The 22,369-nt window shown below is 44.5% G+C and overlaps 1 protein-coding gene across 1 annotated transcript in view; it reads right to left on the minus strand.

Annotated features, from left to right (window-relative positions):
* ATP10A (ATPase phospholipid transporting 10A (putative)) overlaps positions 1-22,369 on the minus strand; it is a 288,904-nt gene that overhangs the window by 173,253 nt on the left and 93,282 nt on the right. The gene's annotated exons all lie outside the window — the stretch shown is intronic.

The raw sequence follows: 22,369 nt of genomic DNA on the forward strand, positions 1-22,369 counted from the left end.
CTCATAGATTATACTACAAAACTAGGAAAAGACTGGAACCACCATACTTACGGTTCCCTTCCCAGCCTACAGCCCTACCCCTCACCACAATCTAAATGAAGCAGGCAGTATATAATCGCCATTTTCATTATATTACCATTAGATTTGTCAAAAGCCCTACATTACATTACATTCTACCACTTATCTGGGGGGGGTCCTTGAGATTAGCAGATAATTAATCCCATTTCAATCAGGAGAACCTCTGTAAACCAAGCCTTCAGCAGAGCAGGGCATTTACTTTGCCAGTTTGCAAAGAGCATTTTATGTTCAGCCAACAGCTGATTCTTCATTAAACTAGCCAATTCTGTTACGCGCCCCGCCCGCAGCCGCCCCGCACATGGGCCCGCTCACCTGCATAGTTCCTCAGCGGGACCCGGGACGACCTCCCTTGCGGTAGTTGCTAGCCCAGCTAAGTTCCGGCGTCCTGCGGCGGCGGTCGCCGGGCCTTCCACTGCGCACCAGGCCTCACGCCGAGGTTCGGCATTACCTACCATGCTAGCCACACCCCTACGCGCACGTGGACCGCCCGGACACTTGTAGGGCCGAGGGTGGGTCTTGGTTCCGCGGCGTGCCCTGATTAATCTACAATATAAGGAAGTTCCTGTCTTCACTTCCTTGCCTTAGCAATCAGGTCGGCTTGTATGCTAAATTATCTCTGCGCTTGTTCCTAGTCTCGTTCCAGGATCCTTCTGTTCCAGTTCCGTTCCTGACTTCTTCCTATATCCTCATTCCTGAGTCCTGCCTGTTCCTGTGTTCATCTGTCTGTCTACCCAGGTAGTACCCTCAGACTGACTTTCTGGTCCTGACCTGCCTGTCTGCCTGCCGCCTGTCTACGATCTCAGCTAGTTCCTGGCTTGCCTGTCTGTCTGCCGCCTGCCTCAAGACCTCAGCCTGCTTCTGACCTACCCACTTGTCTGCTGCCTGCCTCAAGACCTCAGCCTGCTCCAGACCCGCTTGCCTGCCTGCCTGCCGCCTGCCTCAAGACCTCTGCTTGCCTCTGACTTCATCTGACCTCCGGTATCTGACCCTTGCTTCGCTGACCACTCCTCAGACTGACTTATGGACATTGACCTTTCGCCTGCCTGACCTCGTCTCCAGATTCTGGCTCTGTTCCTCGCCTTGTCATCACCAACTCTGTTCTGGTTCTCCCTGCTCCAGCTCGAACCCGACCACGCTCCCGTGTCTGTTGGCACGCCGGACTTCCATTCTCCCAGGAGACCCTGCAAGGCCCACCTAAATCCAAGTGGCCCGGGTCCCTACGGGCTCCTCCCGGGGGGATCTCAGGGTTCCAGTGGTGAAGCTCTTCCTAGCCTCTGTCTTCTCCAGTGCTCCGCCCCCTGGGGGCAGTTATCGCCTGTTCCCTTACAGGAGCCATTCCATCCCTGCCCCACGACAAGGGTCCACCCCCGAGCGCAACAGGTTGCCAAGTCCATGGACTCGGCAGAGTCTCCCGCCTCCAGGGCCTTACCAGGACTGACCGCCATGGGAAAGCAACATCATCAAGCTTTAGAGATACTGGCCTCTTCGGTAGAAGAACTGCGTTCTGAATTACAAGATACAGCAATGGCCAATCCAGTGGGCCTCTCGGCCACTATGCTTCCCCCAAAGCAACTTTGGCACTTCCTGCACCCCCCAGATACAATGGAGATCCATGCTCCTATAGTGGCTTCCTTAATCCATGCTTTATGCAATTCGCACTGCCCATGCCAGAGCCTTCCCTTCCAACCTGGTTGGAAGGGAAGGCTCTGGCATGGGCCTCTCCCTTATGGGAACGTTCTGACCTCATCCTTTCCAAGTTATCAGACTTCATGACTCTGTTCAAGCAGACCTTCGGAGACCCAGATTGTATGGCTGTTGCCAGTCATAGTTTACTCCACATCCGTCAAGGGTCAAGGACCCTCTCCGAATATACAGTGGAGTTTCGGACTTTGGCCACAGAACTTGGGTGGCAAGAAGATTGTCTGCAAGCCATCTTCATAGATGGACTCTCTAGTGCTCTGAAGGATGAGCTCGCTGTCCGTAAGATTCCCACGTCTTTAGAGGACCTGATCTCTCTTGCCGGTAGGATTGATCATCGCCTCCGGCAAAGACACCTAGAAGTAAAGGCTCCAAGCCCTCCTGCCGCACGCCCCACAAGTGCATCCTACTCTCCAGTGAAGACCCCGGTGTTACCACCTTCCTCCATCGTGGAACCCATGGAGGTGAATCGTGGGCGATTATCCCCGACCAAAAATCTCTGTCGGAGAAAGGAGGAACTTTGCCTTTACTGTGGCACTTCTGGACATCGTCTGCAGTGTTGCCCCGTCCGTTCAGGAAACTGCAATGCCTAAGCCTTGCGTGGGTCCCGAGCTTGGGCGCAACTGTTTCTGGCCCTCAACTCTTGCTTCCTGTAACCTTGCGCATTATGGCCCACACCTTCGCGACCACTGCTCTCATCGATACCGGAGCGAGCGGTAGCTTCATTACGGACGACATACTCAAACTTCTGAAAATACCTCTTCAACCCCTCGAGGTGAGTCTTCGTATTACCTCCATCCATGGGGAACATCTTCCAGGTCTCATTACTCACCAGACAGTGGCAATCCATCTCACTGTGGGTACTCTTCATCAGGAAGAAACCTTCTTCTACGTCCTAAAACGTTCTACCCATCTGGTGATCCTGGGGCTTCCCTGGCTCCAAGCCCACGAACATCAGTTCGATTGGCAGTCCCTGCAGTTGGTACAGTGGGGCCCCAAATGCCAAAAGACTTGTCTGCATCCAGTGATACCTGTCTTGAAATCGGTTACACTTCCAGGTTTACCTCCGCAGTACTCTGACTTCAGTGATGTGTTCTCTAAACAGAAAGCGGATACCTTATCCCCATTACACAAGTTCAACTGTCCTATTGAACTCCTACTGGGCACCACGCCTCCCAAAGGCAGAACCTACCCGTTTGTCTCAGTCTGAGACCCAGGCCATGTCGGAATATATTAAAGAGAATCTTGAAAAGGGCTTCATTCATCTGATTCCCCCGCAGGAGAGGGGTTCTTCTTTGTGAAGAAAAAGGACGGTGGATTCCATCCCTGTATTGATTACAGGGGTCTCAACGCAATAACCCGTAAGGATCGCTACCCATTACTCCTTATCAGCGAATTGTTCGATCGCGTTGAAGGGGCACGAATCTTCTCCAAACTATATATGAGAGGTGCGTACAATTTGATATGCATTCAATCCGATGATATCTGGAAGACGGCGTTTAATACCAGAGACGGCCACTATGAATACGTGGTAATGCCTTTTGGGCTATGTAACGCTCCAGCCGTCTTTCAGCGCCTCATGAATGAAATCGTCCGAGATCTCCTGTACAATTTTGTAGTCGTCTACCTCCACGACATCCTGATCTTTTCTAAGGATATAGAGTCACACCGTGAACATGTCTGCATTGTTCTCCAACGTTTGAGGGAGTCTCACCTGCATACAAAGCTAGAAAAATGTTTGTTTGAACGGACCGCTTACCCTTCTTGGGATACATCATCTCTGATTGTGGATTCTCGATGGAACCAGAGAAGCTTCAGGGAATCCGCGACTGGCCTCAGCCAATAGGCCTCCGGGCATTACAATGCTTCCTAGGATTCACTAATTATTACCGGACTTCATTGTGAGCTACTCTTCAATAGTTGCCCCACTCACTGCTATGACTAGGAAGGGGGCCAACACCCGAGTTTGGACACCTAGAGAATTAAAGAGGCCTTCAGCTTCGGGCCCTGTCTCTTCCACCCCGATCCCAGATGTCCATTTATTGTGGAAGTCAACGCCTCAGCGGTCGGCGCCGGTGACGACCTGAGTCAACATTCTCTCACAGGCAAGCTAGTACCCTGTTCGTTTTACTCTCATAAGTTTTCTCCCATGGAGCAACGTTACACCATTGGCGACCACAAATTTCTTGAGGTCAAATTGGCACTTCAGGAGTGGCGCCCCTGGTTGGAAGGGGCGCAACATAAGTTTACCATCTTCACAGACCACAAGAACCTCGAACATCTCAAAGAAGCTCTTCTGAATCCCTGTCAGGCCCGGTGGGCTTTGTTCTTCGAGAGGTTTAATTTTAACCTTTGCTTCCGTCCTGATTCTATGAACTTGCACGCTGATTCGCTCTCCAGATTCTTTGAGCCGGAGTACATTTCAGAGGCCCCCAGCTTCATTATTGACCATGCTTGTATTTCCCTGGCTGCGACTACCACAGTCCCAGTTGGGAAGACCGTTGTTCCCCGCCGGTTATGTGAGCGTGTTTTAAGATGGGCTCACGATTCCAAACTGGCAGGCAACCCCGGTCGTGCTCGGACCTTGGAGATGCTGAGAAGGCATTATTGGTGGCCTACTATGATACAAGATTCCCGAAACTATGTGGACTCATGTCCCACTTGTGCTCAGCAAAACCCGCCTATGGGGAAGCCTTGGGGCTTGCTTCAGCCTCTCCCAGCACCTACTGAACCATGGTCCAGCATTTCTAAAGATTTTATCACGGATCTGCCTGCTTCCCAGAATAACACAGTGATACGGGTCGTCATCGACCGCTTCTCGAAAATGGGACATTTTATCCCTCTGCCGGGTCTTCCTTCAGCCCCGGAACATGCCAGACTTTTTCTGAAGAATATCTTTCGTCTTCATGGACTCCCCAAGGAGACTGTATCTGACCGGGGACCACAGTTTGCTGCCAAGTATTGGTGTTCCTTGTGCCAAAAGTTCAATATTACCCTGAATTATACCTCGGCCTCCCATCCTCAGGCTAATGGGCAGGCCGAGAGGACCAATTGACCTTGAAGACATTTCTACATTCCTACATTAATGATCAGCAAGACAATTGGTCAGAGCTCCTTCCCTGGGCCGAGCTGTCGCACTACACTCATGTCGCAGCAGCCACAGACACATCTCCATTTGCAGAAGTCTTCGGACGGCAGCCCCGACTGTCTCTTCCTGTACCTTTGACGGTTCCATCTCTAGCGGCTCAATCCATGGCTCAAATCATTCGCCATGTGTGGACCCAAGTAAAGGAGCGACTGGCGCAAGCTGCGGAACGCGCCAAATGCACCTATGATCTTCATAGATGAACTGCTCCTCTTTCGTCCAGGCCAGAAAGTATGATTGAGTGCTCGACACATTCGCCTAAGGCTACCCTCTCATCGTCTGGCTCCCAAATACATAGGACCGTTTCCGGTAATCAGAAGAGTGAGAGCTGTTTCATATCAACTCTAGTTACCTCGTTCATTGGGTATCCACAACACGTTTCATGTGTCCCTGTTGAAGCCATTGGTTCTCTCCTGGCCTTCTCATAAAGACCCTCCTGCTCCGTGTGTCTCTGCAGAATCAGACACGTCTCTCCAGGTAAGAGAGGTCCTCGACATCCAGTGATGCCGAGGCAAGTGGGAATATCTCTTAGCCTGGGAGGGCTATGGGGCCGAGGAGAATTTGTGGGAACCATCCCAAAAATTCCTCGATAAGGATCTTGAGAACCTTCAATAGAATGCACCCTGAGAAACCACAGCCGCATAGGGGGAGGCCTAGAAGGGGGGAGGTACTGTTATGCACCCTGCCCGCGGCTGTCCTGCGCACGGGACCGCTCACCTGCATAGTTCCTCAGCGGGTCCCGGGACGACTTTCATCGTGGTAGTTGCGAGCCCAGCTAGGCCCCAGCATCCCGCGGCGGCAGTCGCCGGGCCTTCCACTGTGCTCCATGCCTCATGCGGAGGTTCGGCATCTCCTACCATGCTAGCCATGCCCCTATGTGCGCGCACGTGTGCATGGACCGCCCAGACACTTGTAGGGCCGAGGGCGGGTCTTGGTTCCGCGGCTCGCCCTGATTGATCTACAATATTTCTGTCTCCACTTCCTTGCCTTGGCAATTGGGTCGGCTTGTATGCCAGATTGTCTCTGCGCTTGTTCCGGCTTGTTGCTAGTCTCGATCCAGAATCCTTCTGTTCCAGTTCCGTTCCTGATTTGTTCCTGTATCCTCGTTCCTGAGTCCTGCCTGTTCCTGTGTTCGTCTGTCTGTCTACCCAGGTAGTACCCTCGGACTGACTTTCTAGTACTGACCTCGGCTTGCTCCTGACCTGCCTGCCGCCTGTCTATGACCTCAGCTAGTTCCTGACGCTTGTCTGTCTGCCGCCTGCCTCAAGATTTCAGCCTGCTTCTGACCTACCCACTTGTCTGCTGCCTGCCTCAAGACCTCAGCCTACTCCAGATCCGCTCGCCTGCCTGCCGCCTGCCTCAAGACCTCTGCTTGCCTCTAACTTTGTCTGACCTCCGGTATCTGACCCTTGCTTCGTTGACCACTCCTCGGACTGACTTATGGACATTGACCTTTCGCCTGCCTGACCTCGTCTCCAGATTCTGGCTCTGTTCCTCGCCTTGTCATCACCAACTCTGTTCTGGTTCTCCCTGCTCCAGCTCGAACCCGACCGCGCTCCTTTTGTGTCTGTGGGCGCGCTGGACTTCCATTCTCCCAGGAGACCCTGCAAGGCCCACCTAAGTCCAAGCGGCCCGGGTCCCTATGGGCTCCTCCTGGGGGACCTCGAGCTTCCAGTGGTGAAGCTCTTCCTAGCCTCTGTCTCCTCCAGTGCTCCACCCCTTGGGGGCAGTTATCTCCTGTTCCCTTTCAGGAGCCATTCCATCCCTGCCCCAGGACAAGGGTCCACCCCCGAGCACAACAATTCTCCCGCACATATTGAGTGTAGCAGATATGGGAGAACATAGAACCCTCCCCACTCTCCACTAACATATGGGCAAACAAAGCCCAAAAATTGTCACTTATACAAAAGCAGTCACGGGTTACACTTTATTTTATCCGGTATAAAAAAAAATGTACATGGTGTGAAGAAAACAAACGCTGCTTCTAAGGGCCCAATTTATGGATCAAGCAAAGTTAACAATAAAGAAAACCTACAGGGTCAGTTTGCTTGCACCGATCTGAAACTGTACAATTTTTCGTCAATGTTTTACTTTCTCGCTAGGGGCAATTCTACGGGGGACATGTCTCAGAACTTGTGCGTTTTGGTGCAAAACTGGCAGTCACTTTTACCCACGGGGAGAGTCCATGCATACCTTTCCAAGGAAAAAGCACCAGCGGAGATTTGCACCTGCTCTCTCTCTCTCTCTGGATGACCCCCCCACCCCCCACCTAATACTGAGAATGCAAAACTGAATGCATTGCTTCATTCCCCGGGACATGCTGGCTCAGCACGGGTCTAGGTACCTGTACTGGGGCACAGCACGTGTACTTTTACTCACATACGGGGAAGGAAGTTTTCAAATAGCCCCCTTTTACCTGTGTAAGCAGTCATTCACCCGGGTGCAGGGCTTTCAAAACTGCCCTCCATGTGGCTTTTGCGGGATCCTTAAAACCAGCCCAGTGGCTCCGAGGCAATCCCTTGCAGTGCATACGGAGAAACGGAGCTCTCTGCCTAGTGGCCAGACCCAGAACTCATGTTCACTGAAGCCCAGAAGCAGCTTTGGTCCTTGGCCCCTAGCCGAGGACTTTTCGCTGTGATGGCGGGGCAGACTTGGGAGGTAGTTACAAATGTAGGCTCATGGCACTGTTGCCCAACAGAAACTGGTTCAAACTGGGCTGGAAGCCCAAAGGAGAGGAGAAAAACTGCCAGATGAATAAAACCCAAAAGTTAGCCTTAATGAGCAGGAATTACATGCTGCCTTTAAATGCAGATTTTTGCATGAGCACTATTTTGTGTTATAATTATACAAAGACTGTATTTTTAGAAATGTATACACTGGATTTAAAAATTAAATGTTATATTTTAGGTGGAATAGTAGGATTCCTTAAGAGTATCAGAGGCTCACCCTATATCAGCATGTGGGTTTAACTTCCTCTTAAGCAGAGAAGCCAAATAGATCCAGACTCCTCCAGCCAACGCTTAGCTATAAAGGAAACATTTGCATGCCCAGGGAGTTTGTGCTCAGGATATATGGCAAGATTAGGTTTGACCAGATAATAGTATATGGCCAATTAGACCAGAAGTACCTGCGTCAAGCTTTTTGGACAGCGAGCAAGTGGGGAAACTCGCTACATCTGAACTTATCTACTACGGTATCCCCAGTAAGAGTCTAGCGTGTGTCCATTTTCTTTTCAAGTTATGCTGAGAAATGGTGGCCTCCTGGAAGGTGGCGGAGAAGGACGGCAATTGATAAACGCACAGGGTTAAAATAGATTTTGGGTTTCCTTGAATATTTTGTTCAGAGATTTCCTATAAATAAAGTTGCGACCTCTCAAAGTGTCCTTTATTTAGGTTGCTCGTGTTAGGGATGTGCAGAGGGACACCATACGTTGCATTCGGGATTCGTATTCATCGGGGGGCAGATACGTTGTATTCAGCAAGGGGGCCCCCGATACGTACATGAGTTAATTCTTATTCGTTTCCCGGCTAAAATTGAAGTACAACCCTCCTGACCCCCCCAAAACTCCCTGGTGGTCCAGGAGCCATCTCCTGCACTCACACCCTCGGCTGCCGGTATTCAAAATGGCGCCGATAGCCTTTGACCTTCTATGTCACAGGGGCTACCGGTGCCATTGGTGAGTCCGTCACATGGTAGGAGCACAAGATGGCGCCGGCCATCCATTGCTCCTACCATGTGACAGGGGCTGACCAATGGCACCGGTAGCCCCTGTGACATAGAAGGTCAAAGGCTATCAGCTCCATTTTGAATACCGGCAGCCGAGGCCGTGAGTGCAGGAGATGGCTCCCAGACCTCCCCGCTGGACTACCAGGGAGTTTTGATAAGTCTTGGGGGGGTCAGGATGGTGGGGGGTTTGTTTAAATTTGCCTCTTTAGACGGCCGAATAATTTGGCGAAGATTCGTTGTATCCGTGGGGAATCGCGATACGATTCGCTTCCCCACGAATACAATGAATATGGCCCTATATGTTGCAGATTACAAATATGTAGGAAACGAATGCACACCCCTAGCTCGCGTTATGTTTCGCACACACCAAATCATTTTGTCTGAAATTATACTGTACGATATAACGAAATAGGAAAAGAAGTGGAGAATATTCATACGGAAGTACATTTTTTAAAAGGGAAACAGGGAAAGTATTAGAATGAGAGTACAGTCCAAAAATCGGGGAACAGTGAGAGATTTCAAGCTGTAGGAAAATGAATGGAGGTCACAATTTGTGACAGGAGGAAATGAATTTATCTATTCTGAGTCACCTCTAGCTCACTAACTCTATTCTCGCAGCCAGTGCAGAACAAATCAGGAAACAGCATGTACAGTTTTAAATAGGCCAAATTGCTGAACAAGTTGGTAGTCACAAAACTACAAAAATGGTAAGTTTAAAAAATTGCAGTCATCAGTTCAGGGATTTGAAGAGAGAAAAACAGGTCAGTGATCCACTGCTGCTCGAGCAAAGATACAGGAAAGACGAATGGCAAAGTTTAAATGGAAGCAAGGGAAGCACACTATGGCTGCGTGGCTGGTCTAATGCATTCTTCTATTATCTACGTCTAGCACAGAATACTGGATAGGGAAATACAGCGCTTCCCTCATGTGGAATTTTATAATTATTTATGGTAAGGACCTCAAATCTTAAGCTTTTGGGGCCGATGCATTACTGTGCGCAGCAGCTAGCACACGGTTTATCGCGCATCCGTAACCCCCGATGCAATACGGGGATTAGCGTGTACAAATCACCGTGTACCTAATAGTGCTCATCACATGTAAATTCCATGTAGATGAGGCTATTAGCTAATCCCTGGGATGCAAAAAATTTCCCACTTGGCCGATGATCCCATTATAACATGGCAAATTTTACTCCAGCACAGGGCTGGCATAAAGGTATGTCAAGCTCAAGGCCGCATTGAAACAAACAAGAAAAATCCTGCTTTCTTTGATTCCTCCTAATAGTTATAAAAAAAAAAACAACTTTTTGAAAAAAAGAGTCTGGATGCCCAATATACACACACAAGATACACGGTCCAGGCCCTATATCTTGTGCGTGTCTATGCCAGTAGCGGGAGAAAATGGACGCTCGTAGATTTAGCATCCATTTTCCCAACCCACCTGACAGCTACCTCTCCTATGCGTTCGATGTCAGCAGTTTCTGTTCTTTGTTTTCCAAGTACTAAAAAAAAAGTCTATAGTTCATTTATATTGCATCTTCATCATAAGGAATTACCATTTTCAAATATTATCAAAATAAGTTTCAGTGTGTCAGGCTGAACAGAGTTTACCATTTTTAAACACAGTTCGCTAAATTATTATATGAATCTGTGAAAATACTGGAATAATTACACATACTAAAAAGGTCAACTAATAGCCAGACAGAGTTGGCTTTAGGGCAAATGACGTCCTAGGTAAAAACTGTCTATGGTGGCCCCTCCCTCCCCCTTCCCCTCCTCCCTCCAGACTTTGTCTTCTCCTGGCATATTCTCTCTGCTGCTGCTGATATTCCTCCCCTCTCTCTTCCAGATAGTGGCTCCTCCCCTCCCTCCAGACTCTTCCCCCCCTTCCAAAATCCAATAAAAAGAGACATTCTATAAACTTTCCACACTAAAATAGCACTAACTGCCAAACATAAAAATATCATATCTAAAAAGGCAGCACTGCAAATGTTTCAATGGGCCCTAGAAAACCAATACACTTCCTACTGGGAAAACAAAATAAATCAGACTGGTATAGATCCCTACATGGAAACTAAACCAGGGCCAGATTTAAGATTTTGGTGCCCATAGGCAGAGAGTCATAGTTATGCCCCTTGAAGCTGTGCCAGCACATGGCCCTAATGCAAGCCTGCATATTTGATGTCTTCAAAATTTGGCACGCTAGGCAGTTGCTTATGTTGCCTATGCCTAAATCTGGGCCTGAACTAAACACTATTAAAATACTTCACCTCTGTCACACATGCAGACAACGGACACATCTTCATATAATATAGAATAAGGGATCACAAATTAGAAATGGAAAAATGTAGACAAAAACTGAACTGGAAACAGAGACACATTAGACTCTGTATGCAGTGCAACAGAAATAGAAAAAGAAACAGAAATGAATATTCTTCTGTACTGTGCAAAATACCTACAGTACCTGAATGTAATCCACTTTGAAGTGCTGAAAAAAGTGCAAAAAGCGGAATATAAATCAAATAAATAAAAAATACAAAGACATCAGAGATGCAGATTTCCCAGAGCTGACATTTGATCACTAAACTTAAAATAAAATGTTTTCTACCTTTGGGCATTTTATTTTTGTTAATTGCATTGTTCCTAATCTTTTTCTGCTTTCAGTGCCATCTTTAGTTTTCCTTTTCCAGGGTCTCCTTTCCTATTTTCTGTTTCTTCATTCTTCTCCTGTGTGCTTCACTTCCTCCCCCTGCAACTGTCTCTGACATACATCTTTTCCTTTCATCTCATTTCTCTGCTAGATTTCACCACATCCTTCTCTCCCTCCAGTTCTTGCTGCCTCTCTTCCATTGCCCCCTGGCAGCCCTTTGTCTTCCCTCACTAAAAACTCCAGATATCTGGTTCCATTGTTCTTACCTCTACCCAACTGCTGCCTTCTTTCTTTTTTTTTCATTTATTTTTTATTGAATTTCAAAGGTTTCACAAAGATACAACTTTGCTTAAGTAATGTGATACATTCTCATAATAAAAATAGGAAATCATTACAATTTTCATCAGGAAGCATAATACCTATTACACCTTTTGTATCCGTTAGACCCCAAGACTAAGGGATGGAGACATAAGGAGAAATAAAGAAAACATTTATAAGAAATAGCTTAACAAAGAACGCCTATATAACTATTTTATTTTGTGTCAGTCCTTGATTCCACTTGCTGTTCCCAATTTCCTTGAGTCAATAAATTTCCTTAACTGTTCTGGTGCTGTAAACACAACGCTGTCTCCTCTCAGCTTCACCAAACATTTTGCTGGGTATCTTAAAAAAAAAAAAAAAAGACGCCCCAATATTTAAAGCTTCTTGTCTTAAGGCTAAAAAGCCTTTTCTTCTCTCCTGAGTTATCTTTGATACATCAGGAGAAATTCGTATTGGTTGACCCATAAATGGGTTATTTGATTTTCTGAAATATTTCTTCATGACTGCACTTAGATCGTTATCAGTCAGAAGAGTAACCATTAATGTGGCTCTTTCTATAATTTCATAATGTGAGGATTCCAGGTAATCTGTAAGATTTTCAAGATCCATGGGTTGTATCTGCACTTGAGGTTTTGCGCTAGATGGTAAGAAATAAACCTTAAATATATCTAAGTACGTTAGGGTATTGAAATTTCTCCAATAGACATAAATGGTACCGATTCATAAATGTGCTCATGAGTAAGTGACTCTCATACCATCCCGCTAGCTTTTGGCATATCTGCTCTCAAGCCGCATTAGGGATCATCTTTAATCATTGGTCACTATTTTACCCATGTATTTTCAATTTATATTTTGCTTATTTTACTTTTTTTCTTTTTAAGTAAAAATGACAGAGATACTTCCCTTATGAGAATCAATGTCCGTGGAGGGACAAATTAAGGTCCATCGAGCCAGCATCCTGCTCTGACAGTGGCCAGTCTGAGTCACAAGTACCTAGCAGATCCCCAATAGTTGATCTGTTCCTTGCATCTCACTCTCAGGGATAAGTGCAGGTTTTCTCAAGTCTACCTGGCTAATAACTTTTTATAGCTTTTCCTTTAAGAACTTGTCCAATCCTTGGTCACATCCATCTGACAAGAGATTCCATAACTTGATTGTGCGCCAAGTGAAAAAAATACTTCCTACAATTTGTTTTAAATCTGCTGATTGCTAATTTCATGGAGTTTCCCCTAGTCCTAGTATTGCTTGAAAAGGAAAATAACGGTTCCCTATTTACCTGTTTCGACCTACTCATGATTTTATAAATCTCAATCATATCCTCTCTTAGTCTTCTCTTTTCCAAGCTAAAGAGCCCTGATCTGTTTATCCTTCCTTCACAAGGGGCTTTTCCATCCCTTTTATCAGCTTCCTCTGCTGCATGCGGTCAATCTCATGGCTCATCCTGCGAGACTAGGCCAGAACAGTCAATGAAGCTTGTGCACTATTATGTGCTGTAGCTCCTCCTGCTAGCCATGCCCATGACTAGGGAGGGACATGGAGGAGGGCCTGGCTCTCCAGGCATAGCCTCTTCAAGCCTCATTTTATACTGGGCACCTGCTGCTCAGCCTACCAGCTAAGTAGCCCAATGGGTGATACTGGCAGCATCTGAGGGGCTCTTAGTCTCACCCTGGTGACCACCCAGCTTACCCTACTCCAAAGCCAGCCCTGAGCCAGGGTTACTGGAAAACTGCACCTACGAATCCTAACTTGCATAGCCAGCAGATAGAATTTTCGACACCTCTGTCATCTCATTTCTGCGCCAATTGTCCTGGCTCTGGATTTTAAGGATCAGTCAAAAAAATGGGGTAAACACATGCAAATAAGTTTGATGTACAATTTACAAAGACCACTTTTTTTTTTTTAAGGTTTAGTTTCCCTCAATTTGTACAAGGGGGAAAAATAATAATTATACAAAAAAAAAAAAACCATTGTGCAAGCAAAACAAGAAACCAGTACTATTACTATTTCTCCACAATGTGCATCCAACGCACAGCGAAACTAATAGTTACTCACCCGAAATTCAAAAAAACGTGTGGGCAATACGCACATTTTTGCAGTCAGAAATTAAGGCATTAATTTCTGAGCACTCCCAAAAGGTTGTACAGAAAAGCTGAAAATACTGTACATCCTCCAACTTAATCGTTGTGATATTAAGTAGGAGGAACAAAAGATTAAAAAAAAGTTTTTAAAAAGTGCCGGCAGTCAGGTTCAGGAAATGGACACTCAGTTAACCAGCGTCTGTTTTCTGAACCCGTGGCTGTGTGCCGATTTAGAAAACAGATGCAGATAAATTCAGCATCCATTTTCTAAACCAGTGGACGGCGACGGACAGCTGGCCTCTCCCGGGCGCACGCTGTCAAGGCGGCGCTAGGGGCACACAATCACCCCAAGCTCCTCCTTGAAAGTGCGACACCTAATTAGAATATAGCATGGCGCCCCCAGAAGAGATGTCTGGAGGTGCATTAGGAAAGCGGGCGCTGAGTATTGCATCGGCCCCCCCCAATGTGTAGTATTTCAAAACTGAGCAAGCAAATTGACCTACAAGCTTTTTGCAGTCCCCACCTCTTCCTCGTCTCCTCCAACCCAGCCTCCACATATCCCATTTTGCCCAATCTTTAAATAAGAGCTTGGACAACTCAGCAAATCTATACCTACTGCTATTTACAAGCATTTCTATTTCATGAATCTGCTAAGTATATCTCAAGAATAAATGCTAAACAGCAGCTATCAGTGTGCTTTCTCGTATGAACTGTTCTGAATTTGTGCTAGAAGTAAGGGCAATTTTAAGTTAGGCCTTTTGGGGGGCTTAAATAAGCTCTCAACTACTAGAGTCTCTTATATGGGCCCCAGAGAAAGGGCTACACTAACAAACTGTGCTGGCTGACAGAGGTTTTACTATGTATACAGCTTTCATTTACACAAACAAAATACTGGTGTCAGCATATTTTTGTAGATCCACCACAAATGTTAAATTCCTTGATCGTGCAGGCCAAATATTCTTATCAATGTAGGAACCCAAATAAGATAAGCAGAAACTTCTCAAATTATTTATACAGGCCACACATGCTGAGAAGCCAGTTCAAAAAGAGAGAATACTTTTATACAATACAAAAATAATCTTAATGTTTTTTTTATGTTCAAACTTTTTTTCATTAAACACAAGACATATACAACCAATCCCATGAAGTACATTTGTTTCTTCTGCACTTCGAGGATAACCACAGAACAAATCCATTTTTCCTTTTCATACTTTTAACAGAAACCCATCCCTCCCACAGCAAAATGACAGACAGGTTACATCACTAAAGCATCAGCTCTCTAATACTCTCCATAATGAACACGTTGATACATCTCAAGGAACCCTGCTCTCCTTTTAGATAAACCTTAGGAGATGTCATAACCCACACTCCATCCCACCCAGTAAACGAAAGAGCAGATACTGCACAGGCAAAAATAAGGTTCAAAACTCAGCCATAAGCATCAAACAACAGTTCAAGATTAAGCTCCATATTCTAGGGGTCAATGTTTGAATATATTTCTCCCAGATAGACAGAAAAAGCTTCCATCACTGAAAAGTAGAAAGTGAAGCCATGTTTTCCATCTGCATCATGTCATGTAGCGAATTCTGTCACTACCCCTCCACCTTAAGGAAATCAGTTTTTTCCCCAAGGACACAAGCCTTCTCAACAAATAATCTTTCTCCTTTATTTTGAAATATCATTGGGGAAAACTATAAAAAAGAAAGGATTAGGGAGCAATAGAAATAGGATTTCCCAAAATCTGTGACACACAGTTCACAATCTGAATCCAAAAAGGCTGCATCCAAGAACATGTCCAGAAAAGCATGTGACAAAGTGCCAACCTCTACCCTCACATTTCTCACTCATCTCTGTGTTGGAGATTTTAACTTTAAAGGCAATGCATTTGGAAAAATTTGGAAATATAGATTCATCTCAGAAATTTATATTGTAATTCTCAGATGTACGTATTGGTAGATAACTCAGTTTAGTGTTAAAAGTGTCTCTAAAATGCGCTGTGAAAGCGCAAATCCACTTTTCGAGTCTATCTGGTGAGCGAGACTTCCAGCCATTTATCTTGACTCAGCTTTAAGAGTACAAAGAAAGCTCAGCCCGGTTTTCACACTCTCTTCAAGCTGTTCAAGTAAAGAGGAATCTAAATTCTCCGCCAGCAAGGATGCAATATATTGGCACCACTGCAGGTATGAGAAGAAACTATTAGCAGTTAAATTATACCGATCCTTCAACTTCTGGAAGTCCATCAGCTTACCATCGCTCTCCACCAAATGAAATACCTGCGTTATCCCCTTGAAAGCCCAACCTCTGAATTCCACAGTTTGCATTCCAGGTCAGAAATCCAAATTCTTCTGAATCGGAAGCAGTAGTGAACAATACTGAAACAATTTAAGTAATCTTTGCCACACCCACTTTAGCCGGGAGATCAAGACACATCTTGACCACCCCATGGGCAACTTGCTAAATGAGGCATGAGGAATATACTCAAGTCCAGGGGAGCAGTCAATGTTTTTTCCCATCTCCAAATCAACATATGCAGGGCTACCAGATAACCAATCCTGAAGATTTCTCAGAATACTAGCAAACTGTACACCTCCAAATCAAGTAGACAAGGCCACCATGGGACCAATAATTTTTCAGCCACTTGAATGGAATATGTGGCTCCCCCCTCCTCCAAATAAACCATGACAATAATGCATCCAGTTTCCTCAGATCTTGTTGAAAAAGTCTGACAGAGAGAGTCTAAAGATTAAGCAAATTGGGGAATAGCACCATTTTGTAAGGATTAATTTGACACAAAAGGGACAAAGGCAGCCCTTGCCAACTATATATATATATATATATATATATATATATATATATATATATATATATATATATATATATATATTTTTTTTTTTTGTAAATTTATATTTTTGAGGTAACAATTACAAACAAAAAGCAGAACCCCTGCTTGTTATGGATCGATACATGATATATATATATATAAAGCAATAAGTAGTTTTTTAATCCATGTGAAAAAGTTCTCCCAGGCCCATTTTCCCCAACACAGAGAAAAAGTAGTCCCAGTGTACTAGATCGAACATCTTTTTGGCATCAACGGTAAGTAATACCATGGGAGGGGTGTGCATTCGTTTCCTACATATTGGTAATCTGCAACGTATAGGGTCATATTTGTTGCATTCGTGGGGAAGCAAAACGTATCGCGATTCCCCCATGAATACAACAAATCTTCGCCGAATTATTCGGCCATTTAAAGGAGCAAATTTAAACAAATCTCCCACCCTCCTGACCCCCCCCCCCCAAGACTTACCAAAACTCCTTGATGGTCCAAGCGGGGAGTCCGGGAGTCATCTCTTGTACTCACGCCCTCAGCTGCTGGTATTCAAAATGGCGCCATCCATTGCTCCTACCATGTGACAGGGGCCGACCAATGGCACCGGTAGCCCTGTGACATAGTAAGGGCAAAGGCTATCGGCACCATTTTGAATACTGGCAGCCGACGGCCCGAGTGCAGGAGATCACTCCCGCACCCCGCTGGACCATCAGGGACTTTTGGCAAGTCTTGGGGGGTCAGGAGGGTGGGGGGGTTGTAGTTAATTAACTTTAAAGGGTTGGGATGGGGGCTTTTTGTTTTGTTTTTTTTTCCCAACAAAGAGAACGATAAACGTTTTCTGATCCAGGAAGTGGATAGAAATGGCCATCCCCAAACCCGAAAATGAAATGGGGACCAAAAAAAATGTTATGCCCACCCCTAATTTGCTCCATAAAATGCACAGACACCCAGGAACAGAGCCGGTTTAGCACACCATTATTTTTATTTTTCCTTCTCTGAATCCTAGGTGTGCCTTATGGTCAGGTGCATCTTATGGAGCAAAAAATACGGTAGTAAAACCCCTGGTGGTAAGTTCCAGTGCAAAGTTTGGAACATATTATTTAATTTAATTAATTTATTTAAGTGTTTTTATATACTGGGATAAGTTGGGAACATCATCTCGGTTTACAGGTAACTTAAAACAGCAAGGAGCTTTACAGCGAACAGGTAACAATGTGTAACAACGGGATACTGCATATAGGGTAGATTAACTGCAGGTGGGGAAGGGGAATATTAGCTTGCCTCCCTTATTATGGGCAAAGTATGTGAAAAATGTTACCAAAGAAATTTAAGGCCTGCTTTGAATCCTCATTGCTCCTGATGTATACTTCAACTCAAGCCATAACTAGATCAGTAGTCATGGCCCATGTCATACATCTAGGATTTGCACTAGGAGGCTTTGCAGCCATCCGGAAGCAAAGACATAGTTACATAAAGACATGTTGTCAACTTAACTAAATTTTTTTCATTTTTTAGGTGCTAATATCTCTACTGTGAAGTTTTTAATTTTTTTTGTCATTTGAAAGAACATCTTTTTTGCTATAAAAATCACCCAGTCTGGTCTTGGACCCAGTCTGGTCTTGGACCCAGCCTTGCTTTGGTCAGAATTACAGTCCCAAAGACAAGTATCATTTGCATGTGTGAATGTGAATTTGCGCTATGTTAAAAAGAGCCATCTTTTTAATGGACTCCGAAACTTTTTAATGGACTCCGAAACTTCTAGGTTAAATTTCCAGGTTAAAGCACCTTATAAGCCTTAACCCGTACGCTCGTTGGTAATACGTTGTAATTCGTTATAATTTTTTACTGCATTATCTTCCTTCCAGCTTGTTGCAAGCTTCCAAGTTCTCTTCCCCTGTTGATTGTAACTGACTTATTCCTACCTATTGTTGTCTTCGTTCACTTGAATTGTTACTCCAGTTATACCCCTTGTTAAATGTAAACCGATCCGATATGGTTATTTACTATGAAGGTCGGTATATAAAACTGTTAAATAAAATAAATAAATAAATCTTTGGCTCCCAACTATGAAACATGCAACATGAGGTAGAGATGTGAAATTTTACAATGCATCTCAGTTTACTGTGATTACCACACTTTTAGCTTTTGATACATATTTGTTTAGACATTTTCATAAATCAGTCTATGCAACACTTTGTATGCTGATTAGTTACCTTGCATTGATCAATAGTGGCTGAGCCACTGACAAATCAGCAAAACTGACAACCCCATCGCCTAGGGGCCACTCCAGACAGCCAGACAAGGTACCATCTTATAGGTTTCCAAGCTTTCAAGCACAAAACAAGAAAAGGCAAGACGCAACATACAAGAATTGCTTAAACTGCAGACTTCACAAAAATTCACGGTCTTTTTTCCTGCCTTGCACATGCTTTTGAATGTCCCATCAATGTGTGACAAAGTGGTTTGTGAATAAATGTACTGCCTAGTGAACTAGTGATTCTCACATGGAATAACGGTATATACTCCAATAAATATATCATCCTTTATCATCTTTTATTTCTTGTTTTACAATTAACAGCAGATTTTAATGTATTAAAATTTCCACCCCCGCTGATCATGTAGAAGCTGGGGAGAATCTTACATCGCCAATCCACCATCTCTTCAATTTTTGATGTTCAAGATCATTCAAATGGGTTTCTTGCAGCATTAACAATCAGCAGCTTTCTTTTTCAAAGCAGTTAGGATCTTTGTCCTTTTGATTGTTGAGTTAATCCCACTAACGTTACATTAATCAGAGATCTTTACTAGTCATATATTAAAAGACCACTTTAGAGAGGAGAAACCACACAGAGAAACTCACCACCAAATGGAAGAACCCTCCCAGCACAGGCTCCTCTCTCTGTGAAATATCTCCCCCACCCTCATTATGTGCCTGCTCTGTTTGTGTCTGTACTACCCATAGACTTATAAAAGAACCCCCTATTCTTCTCCCCATTCCCCCAAATCAACCCCAGCTACCACCTTCCAAAACCCATTAGGAGATCATGTGTTGTGCCTAGGATTTCTCACCCCTTCACCCTCCCCTCTCCAGATATATCACAACAATCCCAAACATGTTACTGGAATTACAATCCCAAATATAATATCAAATTAAGTGAACTTGGTCTCCACACAATACAAAAGGAAAAGAAAACAAAAAAACAAAACTAAGCCCCAATGCCACACCAATGCTGAACAATAATAGCAATCACGAAACCTCTCATGAGGCCAATCTCTCCTTGATGGCCACGTGAAACTGGTAATAGAACTCAACATCAAAGAACTTATTTAGTAATCAAAAATGTAGATCTGATCGCCGCCACAGAAGGCTTTCTACAGTCATGCCGCAGAGATTCCAGCTTTTGTCAAAGATAAGAATGATCAATGTGGAGTCTCGGCCTTTTCCAGATGCTGCCTGTTGCGCATTGTCAGTACGAATTGTCAGCTCCTCAGCAAATTTTATAGCCTCTGCGACTGGCTCAAATCATTTAAACTGTCTTGGGGTGCACTACCCTTAACTTTGCAGGGTGTAATAAAGCAGATCTAATGCAGAATACAAAAAACTTAGAATAGGTGCAAACTGGAATATCAAGATTTTTTTTTTTTTTTTTAAATTATGAATCAACTGTTTCCCCGCCCGTAAAGCTTGGAGGATCTCAACCTTAAGTGAGAAATTGAATATACGGGCTATCACAACCAGTGGCTTCACTTCACTCTCCCCCCTGTGGAGGTCTAGCCAATGGGCCCACTCAATTCAGAGTTTATCATTGGCACCTGTGAGATTCAGTTCTCCAGATAACCAGGATTCTAAAAACTGAGGTAATTCGTGGTCTCCCAGCGATTCGGCCAGTCCATTGAATCTCAGGTTACTGCGGCGAGATCTGTTCTCCAGATCTTCTAGCCGCTCTTCCTGCTTATGAATCGCTGCTTTCAGTGTAATTACCTCTGTCTGCTGATTTTGTAAGCTGTCTTGAGCGACTGATATCCTCTGCTGAGCCTCCACAAAACGCCATTGTCATTGTTATCACTACTTCTACCAATTTGTAGAATATTTTTTTTCAGCTCCTGCTCCAAGGCTTCTACTATGGCTGCCTTACAATCCGTAATTGCTACTGTAGAAGAAGAAGCTCACTCCGATCATGAGCGCCCCTCCGCCAGATTCTCTAGGTTTGCTTTTTTCTTTATCCTTCTTTTTTACCAATCCAGCTAACATACCCAGGGTGGCACAAGGAATTTCTGTTGTTGGGCTCTTCACCCTTTGTAAATTGGGATTGTCTGCAGATTAGTAGCAAATGGGGGTGAATTGGTACAGAGGTAACCCAAGAGAGGAAAACTACATCTGACCCCTCTCACTGCACCACATGATCTCCTAATCTTAATATTTTACCTAACAAAAAAGGGTGGGAAGCATCACAATTAAATATTTGTTTAAGCTGGTCTCTGGAAGTTCAAGCTAAAAAACAATACCACCCAACATTTTCATATAAATGAAAAGGAAGTGTGGCCAACCAATGACATCCTATTCTGGGGTCTTTAAACATAAACCAAGTACAAGTTTCAAGATCAATACACTTGAAAAGAAAAAACTTTTTTTTTTTTACCTCTTTTTGTTATTACGCTAATTAGCTAAAAAAATTCAGAACAGAAATCAAATTCTAGTAAAGCCCTGATTTTTTACATTTTTACTTTATTCATGGTTTAGGAAACAATTGTTTACAACATGTATCAACAGTGGATGCATACAAACTTGGTATTGTGCTTTAGATTAGAAGTGGGTAAACTACTGACTGCAGGCCACATCTGGCCAACTGCACTCTCTAGGGTTGGATTTCGAGGTGTGATCCTGTCCTGGGGTGTCTATTTCAAGGTAGTGAGAGATCTGAGTGGGGCCTGTGAGCTGGTGCATGCTCACAGGCCTTGCAATGGCCACCCTCCTCCTGCATCGGTTTCCTTGGCAACAAGACAGATTCTCTCTCCTTGCCTCGCTCTGCCTCTCAGGCAGGCCCACAGCACCAGCCAAAGAGGGTTGCTAAGGAGTGCAGTAAAAATTGGATCATCATGGGCTGCAAAAATTAGAGCATCAGGGAGACGGGGACAGAAAAATTGAAAGATCAGGAGTCTGGGTGGGGAGGAAAGGGCAGGGGGGGGGGGGAGCGGGCCGAGACAGCACCATTGTACGTTGTCATGGGGAACAGCAGCCGGCCAGCGTGCGCAATCTACTGCTACTCCAGAGGAGCAGCAAGGTAACAAACAAAAAAAAAAAAGTTAGGTAGGGGGTATGGGTCGGGGAGGAGAGGAGAGGGAAAGGATAAGAAGGACAGTCATGAGGTTGCATCAGATAGGATTATTGTAATACTTGATGTGGATTCTTTATACATAAATTTTCCCCAACACAAAGTTGCTCAGATTATATACATACTACCTTAGATAGGAGAACACAGCCTTGTTGATAATTTGGCTGATACTGTACTAAAGAACAATTATTTTCTTTTGGATTCTCAGTATTACATACAAACACTTGGCATAGTTATGTGGGCTATATTGGCCCCTGAGTCGCTAATTTATGTGTTTCTAAGTTGAAGAAAACATTTTTATATCCATCGTGTTGGTTTCAGTATATTATACATTGGAAAAGTTTTATCAATGATACATTTTTCATTCTGATATCAAAAGAGCATAAATTATGTTTGTTCATTTGATAAATACTTTGGATCTTTATTTAAAATTCAGTATGGAATATAATTTTCAGAGTTTGTCCTTTTTGCATATTATCATCATCAAGACATTACAAGGATTAAAAAGGTT

The sequence above is a fragment of the Rhinatrema bivittatum genome, chromosome 5 (genome assembly GCF_901001135.1).
Source record: "Rhinatrema bivittatum chromosome 5, aRhiBiv1.1, whole genome shotgun sequence".
Classification (NCBI taxonomy): domain Eukaryota; kingdom Metazoa; phylum Chordata; class Amphibia; order Gymnophiona; family Rhinatrematidae; genus Rhinatrema; species Rhinatrema bivittatum.